Raw genomic sequence first — 13,125 nt, 5'->3', positions numbered from 1 at the left:
CCCCACCCCTGCCTCCATGCTGGAATGAGGCAACTTTTAGCCACATAGGAAGCCCTCCCGGGGGTTTTTATTCTGAAGTTTCCAAAAAACGAACATTTCTAAACACACTGCAGAATACACAAAGAGAAGGGGATCTGAAAATGAATTTTATAATACTGGCTTTGAAAAAAAGACATATAAGATAAGTTCCATGCTCTCCAAACTATCCTGCTCATCTGTGCTTCCTTCTGATCACTTCTGTGTAGACTGAAAAAAAGTCTGCTCTCTTCTGTCTTTTAAATTTATTATTATTTTTAATTTCAAAGGCCTTTTTGGAGATATTTCTATTGCTAAAGCATGTCCTCCCCCAATTACACAGAGAGATACTGAGAGAAAAACGAAACCTTGTAACAACATAGGATAATCTAGGAAAATGAAGGAAATACAATGGCTTTCTTAAAAGATGTGTTTTTTTTCCACTTTGTATCCATCACCTCCCAGGTCCGCTGGCCATTGCTTTGATCAGCGTTGGAAAGTCTTTCAGAGCTTTATGACGTTGCTGTCCTTTTGTTTTTTTGTTACCCTGGTTCTGCTGGTTTCATTCTCATCAGTTTCTGTTTCCCAGGATTCTCTGTCTAGTTTCTCTTGCCATTTCTTAGGGTACATCATTATATTCCCTCGATGACTACTTGTTCATCCATTTCCCCGGTGACAGGTAGGAAGCCCTGGATAGCCTAAGTCATTGTTCTCCTTCTCCTGTTCCCTTTTAATTTCCTGCCTCAGGATTAGAAAGTTTGTTTTGCTGGTAGTTCTTTATTCCCCAGTCTCTTAACACTAACCCTCCTTCCCCATCCCTGCTTGATTTCCTATTAAGTTTCTCAGGCTGTGAGTATATTCATGTTCAGTCCTCCTTCCTCTCTTTCAGAGGGGTTCATCAAAGCCTGTTCCCCCAGTAGTTCTCCTCATTCACCCCATTTGTAAGAAAGAACAAGTTATTCCTCCTTCCTACCTTATTGCATTTCTCACCCTCCCCTCTTTCGCCTCCTCAAACCCTCAGAATCAATCCAATCCACCCCCATTTCTTATTTAACTCCCTCAATGCTCCTGAAGACATTATGTTTCTGAAAGAACACATTTCTTTTTCCCTGCTAGGATGTTAGCTCCTTCCAATTACTCATTAAATTGACTCTAGATTGTTCTGGATCATTGAATTTGTATTTTTTTCCTACTCAGCTCAACTCTTGTCATCAGAAAGATCATCTAGTCCAATGGTCTCCAAACTTGTTCTCAGCATCTTTAAACTATTAAAAATGATCGAGGCTCTGTCCAAAAAGTTTTGGTCTATTTGGGTTAGATTTATTGCTCTCTACCATATTAGAAATAAAAACTAATTAATAGATGAGGAACTGGAGAGCCAGGGAATCACACAAAGGAGTGAACATCAGAGGGGCATTTGAACCCAGGGCTCAAATTTGATTTCAGGATTAGTGTCTCCTCATTCCCCAATCATTCTATCTGCTTCAAAGACTGGTACTAGAGGCAGATTTTTAAATTAACACTGAACTGACTACTGGATTACCAAGGTTTCCTTCCTGTCTTCATTGAATATCAGCAGTGTTAGCCCGAGTAGGTCACTTCCCTTTTGAGATGCATTTCTCATTTGTTAGATGGGGGAGATGTTATTTTGTTACTTTCCTCCCAAGATTGAATGATAGGAAAATATAAAAATGAGAAAAGTTATTAGAAATCTGGAACAGGATCCAAAATTGGGCAAAATGTTTTTGGCTTTTCTCTGAGCTATTTGGGGTAAAACAATTATTTTTATTTTACCAAAGTTTTTTAATTTTCAAAAGCTATGCATGGATAATTTTTCGACATTAACCCTTTCAAAATCTTGTGTTCCAATTTCCCCCTTCCTCCTACCCCATCCCCTAGAGAGCAAGTCATCCAATATATGTTAAACATGGCAAAATATACGTTAAATCCGATATATGCAATTTGTCTTCTGGGCTTTTGGAAACCTCTGAACTCATTGAAGTGACCTGATTGAAAAGAACAGAGATAATGAGAAGTAGTGTGGGTCAGTGGTCAGAATACTCGGGTTCAAATTCTACCTTTGGCATCTACTATTTTTGAGTCATTGAGCACCAATGGCTTGGCTTCAGTTTTCTCATCTGTAAAATGGGGGTATGAGATGGTAATGAGCTATGAGATGGGCAGCTGCAGGCTCTTATCTGGAGCTTTCTGCTCTCCCTCTCAGCCCTGGCTTTTATTCTGGGGCTGGTGGAGGAGGAGAAACCAAGGCATCCTCGCAAGGTGACTGGATGCCTTAGTTCTGATGCCCATCTTGCATGAAACCAACCGGCAGGTCTATCTTCCTATCCCCTGTCCCCCCCCACCGGCCCCAGGCTCAGGTTTGCTGCTCTGTGGGGGTTATGCATGGAAATGCAGTTCAATGTGAGCAGGAATGATGAAATCCTGAGGTTGGGAGCCAGGCTGCTGGTTGGCCACACAGGGGCAGTGTAGACTTTGTTTTCAAAGCTTCTTGTTCTGTCCATGGGAAGAAATTTAGAAGGGAGGATGAGATGATGGCGTTCATCCTCTGCTGGGGATCTTGGGAAGACTGAGATGGGGGTGTAGGTGGGGTGTTCAGAGCCCTTCTATCCTCCCATAAAGCTACAGATGGTCTTGTGGCCACTCTGCAGCACCAGAACTCACTCCTACTCCCCATCATTGCTCAATGGACTGGCACCACAAGCAGGCGCACGAGTCCAGCTTGGCTCTACGCTGACCTCCCATGTTATTTATGGATGAAATCCAGCAGCTTTTAAGCCAGGGAAGGCAGTCCAGTGATGATTGTTGGCTGTTTTCAGCATGGAGCTCAACTAGCTCCTACTCTATAAGGCCAAGGGTTCTAGGAAAGGCTGGTCTTGCTGCTTCTTCTGACTTTCATTGGCCTCTTGTCCTGGGCAGGATGGGCAATCAGGGCTGGGGGCCTGGTGACAAAACTGTGGGATGCGGGGAGACATACACTGCTATGACTACAGATCCGTTTGAACATGAATATATATCTTAGTGAAGGGAGTTCAGGTCTGGATGACCTGAGTTCAGTTGCCTCAGTCACTCGCTAGACAGGTGATTCTAGTGAATCATTTCACCTCTCCTGGCTACAGTTTACTCTCCTGTAAAATGAGAATATTTCCAGGACCTACTCACCATGCCGTTGGAAGGCCTGAATAAGGTTGTTGCCATGTTTATCTAACGATCCAATGTAAACTTTTGGAGGTCGAGACCACTTTGTCTGCCCAGCACCTTGGACAGTACCTTGCTCATAGGATGCATTTAATATGGCATGTTGAACAGAATTAATTTTGATTTACATCTGAAGGAGACCCGAGTGATTACTTAGTCCAGGGCTTCTCAATCCAAAGTCCAGGAATTTATTCTTAAAATATATTTTGATGACTATATTTCAACATGCTTTGCAGTTAAAACCTTTTTGTGAGAAGGAGCCCTAGGTTTAACCAGTCTGCCACTGGAGTCCATGATGCTAAGTCCTGCTTCAGACCCCTCACCTCATTTTACAGGCTAAGCAAATACACTCCCATTTGGAGATTGGGGGGATTGCTGCTATTGATGAAATTTGCCTAAATGTCAGCAAATCATTTGGCAAAGTCTCTTCTGGTCACTGGGACTACACTTGGCCATCTTCAGAACTAAGTAAAAGGCCAATTCATCGAGTCATGATATAATGGCTTAATGATTTAAGTGTTCGCTACTAATGACAGCTTAGAAGATGGTCTCTAATGGGGGTCCCCAGAGACCTGTCCTTGGTCTTATGCCCTGACCATTTTATCGCTGCACTGGATAAACACCCAGTTGGAACATTTTCTGGGGAAGGGACAAAATGAACTGGATGGACAGTTCAAACAATTTATCATGGGCCAGTTGCTTTGGTATGCAGTAGTAGGCCCTTACCGACTATCAATTGATGGATTGATTGAAATGAAGAGGCTGAAATTTAATAGAAATAAGTGGAAAGCCGTGGGTTCTACAACCCAATTTCACAAATGCAAGGTGGCGAGACAAAGGTTGGGAGTTAAGTGGGCTGTAGACTAAATGGGAGCCAATGGGATGACATGGCAAGTCTCAAAAATAAAGGCAATCACATACTGCATCGAGAAACGTAGAATCTGCAGTGGAACAAGTTAGGTTCACAAGACAGAATAGTCAACTATAGCATCCTAGTGTTTGACAAACCCCAAGATCCTCACTTTTGGGATAAGAATTCATTATTTGACAAAAACTGCTGGGATAACTGGAAATTAGTATGGCAGAAATTAGGCATGGACCCACACTTAACACCGTATACCAAGATACAATCAAAATGGATCCATGATTTAGGCATAAAGAACGAGACTATAAATAAATTAGAGGAACATAGGATAGTTTATCTCTCAGACCTGTGGAGGAGGAAGAAATTTGTGACCAAAAATGAACTAGAGACATTATTGATCACAAAATAGAAAATTTTGATTACTTCAAATTAAAAAGCCTTTGTCCAAACAAAACTAATGCAAACAAGATTAGAAAGGAAGCAACAAACTGGGAAAACATCTTCACAGTTAAAAGTTCTGATAAAGGCCTCATTTCCAAAATACATAGAGAATTGACTCTAATTTATAAGAAATCAAGCCATTCTCCAATTGATAAATGGTCAAAGGATATGAACTGACAATTTTCAGATGATGAAATTGAAACTATTTCTAGTCATATGAAAGAATGTTCCAAATCACTATTGATCAGAGAAATGCAAATTAAGACAACTCTGAGATACCACTACACACCTGTCAGATTGGCTAAGATGACAGGAAAAAATAATGATGATTGTTGGAGAGGATGTGGGAAAACTGGGACACTGATGCATTGTTGGTGGAGTTGTGAACGAATCCAACCATTCTGGAGAGCAATCTGGAATTATGCCCCAAAAGTTATCAAACTGTGCATACCCTTTGACCCAGCAGTGATTCTACTGGGCTTATACCCCAAGGAGATACTAAAGAAGGGAAAGGGACCTGTATGTGCCAAAATGTTTGTGGCAGCCCTGTTTGTAGTGGCCAGAAACTGGAAAACGAATGGATACCCATCAATTGGAGAATGGTTGGGTAAATTGTGGTATATGAATGCTATGGAATATTATTGTTCTGTAAGAAATGACCGGCAGGATAAATACAGAGAGGCTTGGAGAGACTTACATGAACTGATGCTGAGTGAAATGAGCAGAACCAGGAGATCATTATATGTGTCAACAACGATACTGTATTCTGGATGTATTCTGATGGACGTGGATTTCTTTGACAAAGAGACCTAACTCAGTTTCAATTGATCAAGGATGGACAGAAGCAGCTACACCCAAAGAAAGAGCACTGGGAAATGAATGTAAACTGTTTGCATTTTTTTCTTCTCAAGTTATTTTTACCTTCTGAATCCAATTCTCCCTGTGTAATAAGAGAACTGTTTGGTTCTACACACATAGATTGTATCTAGGATATACTGCAACATATTTAACATATATAGGACTGCTTGCCATCTGGGGGAGGGGGTGGAGGGAGGGAGGGGAAAAATTGGAACAGAAGTGAGTGCAAAGGATAATGTTGTAAAAAATTACCCTGGCATGGGTTGTGTCAATAAAAAGTTATTATAATAAATTAAAAAAAACATAGGAGCTGGAAGAATAGGATTTACCATTTCTGTGTTCCCTATCTTGGTGCCATCAGTTTTAGGGTCTTGTCTTCAGTTCTGATCTTTAGGAAGGACTTTGATGACTTGAAGAGTGTCCAGAGGAGGAAACCAAAATGAGGAAGGACTTTACACCATATCAGAACTTTTAGAAGGGATGTAGAAGACTTAGGGAGCCTAGGCTGGTTATCTTCATACATGTAAAGGGCTGCACATGGAAGAAGGATTAGATATATCTTGCTCGACTTGCCAGAACTACGGGCAAGAAGGGGAAGGAACAAGCAGGCACATGGTATAAGGGGGAAAAAAATCCCAAGATTTAGGACTATCCAGAAGTGGAATGCGTTTCCTCTGGAGAGAGAAAGTGGCTTTTCCTTGTTGGGAGGTCTTTAAGCAAAGGCTAGATAGCCTGGATAGCCTTGGGTAAGTCCTAGAGGGGATTCTTGTTCAAGGACAGATGGACTTCTGAGGTTCCTTCTAGTTCATAGAGTCCTCGAACCTGTTTATTGGGATTCACACTCAGGCGTCTAAAATCACTCCCCCTACTCCTTCCCTTACATGACACTCACTCAACTCTGCATCTCCCCACCCATGCTTGGCATGGTGCCCATGGCTTTCCTTTTGTGACTGTCCAGAGCATAGAGCACAGAACTCAGCACTTTTTAGATCTTTAATGTTTCGAATAAAAGTGAATAAACCCAGGTCCTCTGGCTTTTCAAACCTGAAGATCCTTCCATGACAGTGTACTGAGATGATAAGAAAAATAGAGTAGAAACATAATTATGCTAAATCCTGCCTTTAAGAAACTTAGTCTCCTAATGGAAGAAGGGGTCAACAATGAGACATGTAGGTATCAGGAGAATATAAAAGTGAGTAATTTAAGAAATTATTAAAAATCCCAGAAAGATTACCCGTCTCCTCCTACTGCACTGGCTCATTGGTCGACTGGTCATAAGATAGGAATCAGTAACATTTCATGCCAGACTGAATAAAACCACATTGACATGCAGATGTTTTCAGTTCCCATCAGACTTCTCTCCCCCCCACCCTCTGTTTAGAAAGAGGTCAACTCTGAAAGTCAGTTAATAAAGAAAGTTTATTGAGAGAGAAAGTCAAAGGAATCAGATGTTTCTGGCCAGAAGTGGGCTCTGCCTCTTCTAATGGGAAGAGGAAGAACTAGGTATAGAAGCAGAAAAGCTTTATACTATTAGCTCATTGCAGTACCCTCCCTACAAAGAATGGATTGGTTAGTTCCTCTTAGGGTTACATCATTTCTTACATGCTAGTTCTAAACATGTTCCCCTCCCTCATTGTACATCCCATGTTGTATTAATGAGGCTGCAATTCTATGTGGGGGGTGTCAGCTTATATAAATGAGGCTTATTAAACAAGCACAATAAAGAAAAGCCTTTTCCAGGCCTTTGAATCGGATCAGTTTAAACCAGCTTCTAGCCTAGACATCTTTATCAAAAACTTGGAGCCAAAAAAATACACTAGTTGATCAGTGGAATAGGTTAGTTTCACAGGACAAAATAGTCAATAGCTATAGCAATCTAGTGTTTTCAAACTCAAAGACCCTAACTTTTGGGATAAGAATTCACTATTTGACAAAAATTGCTGGGAAAATTGGAGATTAGTATGGCAGAAACTAGGCATTGACTCACTCTTAACACCGTACACCAAGATAAGATCAAAATGGGCTCACGATTTAGGCATAAAGAATGAGATTATAAATTAGAAGAACATAGGATAGTTTCCCTCTCAGACCTGTGAAGGAGGAAGGGAATTTGTGACCAAAGAAGAACTAGAGATCATTATTGATCACAAAATAGAAAACTTTGATTATATCAAATTAAAAATCTTTTGTACAAACAAAACTAATGCAGACGAGATTAGAAGGGAAGCAATAAATTGGGGGAAATTTTTATAGTTAAGGGTTCTGATAAAGGCCTCATATCCAAAATATATAGAGAACCGACTCTAATTTATAAGAGATCAAGCCATTCTCCAATTGATAAATGATCAAATAATATGAACAATTTTCAGGTGATGAAATTGAAACTATTTCTACTCATATGAAAGGATGTTCTAAATCATTATTGATCAGAGAAATGCAAATTAAGACAACTCTGAGATACCACTACACACCTCTCAGATTGGTTAAGATGATGGGAAAAGATAATGATGAATGTTGGAGGGGATGTGGGAAAACTGGAACACTGACACATTGTTGGTGGAGTTGTGAATGGATCCCAGTCTGGAGAGCAATTTAGAACTATACTCAAAAAGTTATCAAACTGTGCATCCCCTTTGATCCAGCAGTATTACTACTGGGCTTATATCCCAAAGAGATATCAAAGAAGGGAAAGGACCTGTATGTGCCAAAATGTTTGTGGCAGCCCTGTTTGTAGTGGCCAGAAACTGGAAACTGAGTGGATCCCCATCAATTGGAGAATGGCTGAGGAAATTGTGATATATGAATGTTTTTTTTTTAGCCTTTTTTTCTTCTTCTTCTTTTTTTTAATAGCCTTTTATTTACAGGATATATGCATGGGTAACTTTACAGCATTAACAGTTACCAAACCTCTTGTTCCAATTTTTCACCTCTTACCCCCACCCCCTCCCCTAGATGGCAGGATGACCAGTAGATGTTAAATATATTAAAATATAAATTAGATACACAATAAGTATACATGAGCAAACCGTTATTTTGCTGTACAAAAAGAATCAGACTCTGAAATATTGTACAATTAGCTTGTGAAGGAAATCAGAAATGCAGGTGGACATAAATATAGGGATTGGGAATTCAATGTAATGGTTTTTAGTCATCTCCCAGAGTTCTTTTTCTGGGCGTAGCTGGTTCAGTTCATTACTGCTCCATTGGAAATGATTTGGTTGATCTCGTTGCTGAGGATGGCCTGGTCCATCAGAACTGGTCATCATATAGTATTGTTGTTGAAGTATATAATGATCTCCTGGTCCTGCTCATTTCACTCAGCATCAGTTCGTGTAAGTCTCGCCAGGCCTTTCTGAAATCATCCTGTTGGTCATTTCTTACAGAACAGTAATATTCCATAATTTTCATATACCACAATTTATTCAACCATTCTCCAACTGATGGACATCCATTCAGTTTCCAGTTTTTAGCCACTACAAAAAGGGCTGCCACAAACATTCGTGCACATACAGGTCCCTTTCCCTTCTTTATAATCTCTTTGGGATATAATCCCCAGTAGTAACACTGCTGGATCAAAGGGTATGCACAGTTTGATAACTTTTTGAGCATAGTTCCAAACTACTCTCCAAAATGGTTGGATTCGTTCACAACTCCACCAACAATGCATGTGATATATGAATGTTATGGAATATTATTGTTCTGTAAGAAATGACCAGCAGGAAGATTTCAGAAAGGCCTGGAGAGACTTACGTGAAGTGAAGCTAAGTGAAATGTTAGTGTACAGGGTGCCACCATCCTTCCAAATCCCTTAGACTCCACAGCCTCAGAATCATCCTGAATTCCTCACTGTGTCACCTTCATATGCAATATGATCCCAACCTGTCACTTTCATCTTTGAAATGTCATCTCCTGAATACACTCCCTTCTCTCCTCTGACACTGTTCCTACTCTAGTGCAGGCCCTCAGCACCACATACCTGGTCTATTGTAATAGAGGTTGGGGGCACCAGCCCTCCTCCAGTTTCTTCTCACTCCAGTCCATCCTCCAGTCAGTCACTAAAGTGAGTTTCCCAAAGAGTAGATCTGACTGTGTCATTGCAGTGCCCTACTCAATACACTCCAATGACTCCCTATTACTTCCTGGATCAAATACAAAACCCACTGCTTGTCATTCAAAGCCTTTATAACCTCCCTCCTTCCTCTCCAGTCTGCTTACACCTTACACCCCTCCATGTATTCTTCAATTCACTGACACTGGCCTCCTGATTGTTCAGTGAATAAGAAGACTTCATTTTTTGGTTCTAGGCTTTTTTTTTTTCTGGTTGTCTCCCAGGCCTGGAATGCTCTTCCTCTACCTCTTGGCTTTCTGGTTTCCTTTAAGTTCCAGTTAAAATCCCACCTTCCACTGGAAGCTTTCCCTCGAGTGCCTTCTCTCACTTATTTCCTATTCATCCTGCATAGAACTTGTTTGTACAGATGTGTTTATTTTCTGCTCTGTTAGATGGAGAGTGGGGTTATCCTCTGCCTCTTTTGGTATCCCTCAGAGCTCTTAATAACCATTTCTTGACTGACCGACTTCCTGAGACTCCTTCCCTGCAGTTGTGGATGAGGCTACAGGGCAGCCTGAACTTCTTGGGCAACACCAAAGCTGCTCTAATCAGATGGCAATTCTGGGAGGCCCCACTGAGTGGCAGCCTTGAGCCTTGGGAAAAAAACCTCTCCTGTGATCAAGCTGGGAAAAACAGTCTGCCTCTGAGAGCATCGACTTGCACTGTGGTGTTCTTTTTCTTTAAAATAATAATAGTTCTCTCTGGGAGAGGGTTTCTCGGGGAGGTTTTCTGGAGGCAGCCTTAGTTTCAGTTAAAAGTAATAATCACCCAAAATGCAGCCAACTGATAAAATGCAAATGTTTATTTTCTCCTTCCAAGTCTTGTCTCTTTCCTTGGGCCCGGTTAGCTCAGAGGCCTATCTCTCTGCTTGGTTCCAAGAGCTTTTGCAGCTTTGTCCTTTGTTTCTGCCTCGCTTTCTTCAGCCTCCAACCAGAACCTCCTTGCCTGGGGCTGGGCAGCTTTCTGGGGCTTCTGTATCTCCCAGAGTGCTCTTGGCTCTCAATCTCCCAGAGTGCTCCTCTCTGACCCCTGACAATGTTCCGAAGTAAAACTTTCGAGTGGCTCACTGAAGCTCTATTTATGCTGAATGTAAAAGGTTGACTCCGCCTTCTGGAGGCAGGGATTAAGGGAGGTGTGAATTCACAAAGTTACAAAGTTAACTTTTGTGAATCTCCCAAATGTGTGAACTCCAATGAGTACTTAAATATTTCTTGCTTCTATGAGCTCTCTAAAGGTGTGAACACAAGCATTGTTTCTATCAGTTGTACTTAGTACCTTGTTTCAAGTTCTGGCCCATAACATCTCCTCGAGTAGGATCAGATGAATCATACTGAATCAATTATCTAATGATAATTATTGTCTCTATCAACTCTAACGACTTAACAGTTTGTAAAGATTCCAACAGCTAACCTTAAGCCCGACCTAGTCTGGGACCCTGTCTCAGGCTAACACTTCCATCAATGCAAATTATGACTATGGAACCACTTTGTTTTTGAAGCGTTTTGGACCCTGGGGAGGGATTCTGTTGCTGGTTGCTATTAAAAGCACAAGGATTCAGTCCAGAACTTGGTTTGATGATTTTTCCAGCACCAAACCCGATTCTCAATTCCAAATGAAGTGAACTGGCTGACTTTGGTTTTTGGTTTTAAAATAATGTTTTTACATCCTGGAAATATTCCCTTCCTTCTCTTCTTAAAAGCTCTCCTTAGCAACGGAGAAAAAACAGCTGAGTGTAAACACCCAATGCAGCGACTAGCTGATGATGTGACCACCCTCTGCCCCTGTAGTCCATCACCTCCCTACTGAGAGGAGGCAGGGTTCTTTTTTATTATCTGTTCTCCAGGATCACAATTAGTTTCTCAGTCTACTCGTTTATATTGTTGCAATCATTGTGTGTGTGTGTGTGTGTGTGTGTGTGTATATATATATATATATATATATATATATATATATACATATATATTTACTTATTATACACACACACACACACACACTATATATATATATATATATATATATATATATATATATATATTTACTTATGTTTTGATCCAGCTTACTTTATCCCTCATCAGTTCATTGAAATCTCATGTTTCTTTGAATTCCCCAGTCATCATTTCTAATAGCAATAAATATTCCACTGCCTCTGTCTTTCAGTTTATTCTGTCTTTCTCTCATTAGTGGGCACCTAGTTTGTTTCCTTGTTTTATTTTATTTTATGTGTGTGTGTGTGTGTGTGTGTGTGTTTTGGCTAAGGCAATTGGAGTTAAATGACTTGCCCAGAGTGACACAGTTAGGAAGTGTTAAGTGTCTGAGATTGAATTAGAACTCTGATCCTCCTGACTTCAGGGCTGGTGCTCTATCCACTGAGCCACCTAGCTGCCCCTCCTGGTTTTTTTTTTTTTTTTTGAATATTTAGAAATACGTGAACCCTTGTTTCTATATTATATTCCTCTGAGATTCATGCCTCCTAGTGGGATAGTGTGGGAGAGTTTGGTTAAGGCCCCTTTTCTCACACGTTCCAAATCCGCATCCAGGGTGTTACTCCATCAAGGGCACCGATTTCTCTATGCAAATGTAAAAATGTAAATAACAATCCGTTTATTTGTTATTCCGTGTCTCCTCCGTGTCCCTCTTCCTTCCCCCCCCTCCCCGCCGCCCCTCTCCCCATATAAATATTTCAAAGGCAGGGATGGTTTTCACCGGTACATACTGGATGCTCCGCCAATATTTGTTGGCTCGCCTCCATCCCCGGGATGCGGTGCAGCAGGTGAGTGCCTAAGCCAACCCCCTGGCTACCCTCTAGACTCCTTCCTCTGTTTGCCCAACAAGCTGGCCAGATTCTTTTGCAGGCAGGGGTCCGAGAATCCCCCTTCCTTTTGCAGAAGTGCTGCATCTCCTCGAGCTTGGCTCCAGCCAAAATTGTGGAGCGAAGCTGAGGGGCTGCTCTGAGGGATTGGAGAAGGGGGCTCAGGGAGGCTGGATCGCAGAGGGGCTCAGGGAGGCTGGATCGGAGAGGGGCTGAGGGAGGCTGGATTGCAGAGGGGCGCTCAGGGAGGCTGGATCGGAGAGGGGCGCTCAGGGAGGTTGGATCGGAGAGGGGCGCTCAGGGAGGCTGGATCGGAGAGGGGCGCTCAGGGAGGTTGGATCGGAGAGGGGCACTCAGGGAGGCTGGATCGGAGAGGTGCTCAGGGAGGCTGGATCGCAGAGGGGCGCTCAGGGAGGCTGGATCGCAGAGGGGCACTCGGGGAGGCTGGATTCTCCAGAGATGAGAGCTCAGAGAGGCAGAGCCAGCGCAGCCATTGGAGTGGAGGAACAGCTGCTCTGCCTGCGTCTCTTAGCTGTTCCCGGCTCCGAGGAGGAGCCGGCCAAAGAGCATCTCGGACAAATCCCGGTCGCCCCGAGCTCTGCGGCCAGCTGGAGACCAGGCTCCGCAGGAGGCTGCCATCCAGGGGCCTGCCGGCGTGTTCCAAGGCTCGTTCTCTCCCTGTCCCCATCGCCTCTCAGCTGTGAGCACATGGCTATAATTTGTCTCCTCCCCCCCTTCGGCCCCCCCTCCGCTTCGCATGTCTGCCTTGTTCAGGCACCTCTCCAGCCCTTGAGGGAGCCCTTGGGACTCTGC

The sequence above is a fragment of the Sarcophilus harrisii genome, chromosome 2 (genome assembly GCF_902635505.1).
Source record: "Sarcophilus harrisii chromosome 2, mSarHar1.11, whole genome shotgun sequence".
Classification (NCBI taxonomy): Eukaryota; Metazoa; Chordata; class Mammalia; order Dasyuromorphia; family Dasyuridae; genus Sarcophilus; species Sarcophilus harrisii.
Note: the sequence above shows the minus strand (reverse complement) of the source record.